Below are 1,603 nucleotides of genomic sequence, written 5' to 3' on the forward strand. Positions count from 1 at the left end.
AGCAGAGAAGAGCTTTTTCTGCTCAGGATGTCAGACTGTGGGTTGGAGGTGCAGACAGGGAGGACTCAGGAGCCAGCTCTGCTTTCAGTCCCTGCAGACTGGCTATGGCCTTTGCAAGTCCTCTTCCTGGTCAACCGTGCTGGGGCAGAGCTGAGACTGGTGGGGGCCGGCCAGGGAGGGTAGGGAAGAGCAATTATGGTAAAATATCCAAGAGCCAAACCCCTGCCCTTGAAGATCTCATAGTCTAGTCGAGGGAGAGCCCATAGCACATGGGGCACACACCCTGGTGCGGAGGCAACCCAAGAAGGCAGGGGACAAGAAAGATCTCCTGCAAGATTAACAAGGGCTTTTCACGTGGGCAAAAGGAACAGGGCCTTCGTGTTCCCAGGAGGATGGCACATAATGTCCAGCATGAGCACGGAGGCAACAGCAGGACCGAGCTGGCCACGGCCATCGTCCTGACACGGGGCCACCATGGGGGCAGGGAGGGACAGAATTTGATCCATGGCTGGAGGAATGGCCGAGGGTTCCTGAGGGTGGTGCCTGGCTCTGGGAACCCAGGGCCTGTGATACCCAGTGATGAGGGGCAGGCTGGGCAGTATGGCCACTGCTCTGAGCTTGGGGGAGCCGGGGCTCAGGCCTGGTCCACTGTGGGTCATGGATGGGGCGCCTTGCAGTGTGGCAAGAGAGAAGGACAGCACTCTGTCAAGAAGAGTGGGAATGGTGCAGAGGGCCAGGGTCCTCTGTGTCTATGGGGACCTCTTCACCTCCCAGGCCCGGCTAGCGCACCCCCAGCTTTGCCTAAGCTGGGAGTTTGGTTCCTGGAACTTGCACTCAAACCGTCCTTACTAAAGTGGAAATGACACAGACCCCAAGCCCTGGAGACAAACCCGGCCTCCCTTGCAGCTGCCCGAGGAGCTGGGCCCTCAAACCCTCCCCTGGGTGTTTTGGTGAAACTGCTCTCAGGATGCGTGGGATGGTGGCCAGTTCCAGCCACTAACATCATGAAAGTGACCAACTTAATACTTCTTACTGTACAAACTTTTATTTGGATGTGGCTACTTGGTAAATAGTGAACAGTAATCATCCCAGGCAATAAAATGGATAAATGGTAGCTTTTCAAGATAACACAGTGGTCAGGAAGTGAGTGGTCAACAAGAATAAGCCAGAATTTTCTCTTTGGTGGCTCCCTGTACCTGCCCCCCATCCCCCAGGAGCAGCAAAAAAAAAAAAAGAAATTGGTACAAAACTGTAAGCCCAGAATCAGCTAAGAATAGTCCCTTTCCGTAATAATTTATCTCATTTCAAAACCAGAGCAGACACGTGCAGCCGTGGGGCCATGGCCTGCTCCCCCCGGGGCGGGCACAGATGAAGACAGGCCAGAGGGCGCAGCTTCCTTTTGAAAAACATTTACTTTGAGATCAAGCACCTCGATTTTATGTTTCTGTGTGCATAACGCCACCCTTTCCTTTGAGAATGGCCCCAAATCACGGATGCCTTTGCATGTCGGGGTGTGCGAGCCCTTCCCCGCATGAGGCCCCACCCAGCTGGTGCCACTCAGGGGGACGCAGGGGGCATGGGTGCATGTGGAAGAGCATGGCCT

Source organism: Callorhinus ursinus, unplaced genomic scaffold, assembly GCF_003265705.2.
Source record: "Callorhinus ursinus isolate GAN/ISIS: 27379988/994484 unplaced genomic scaffold, GSC_fseal_2.0 scaffold10, whole genome shotgun sequence".
NCBI lineage: Eukaryota > Metazoa > Chordata > Mammalia > Carnivora > Otariidae > Callorhinus > Callorhinus ursinus.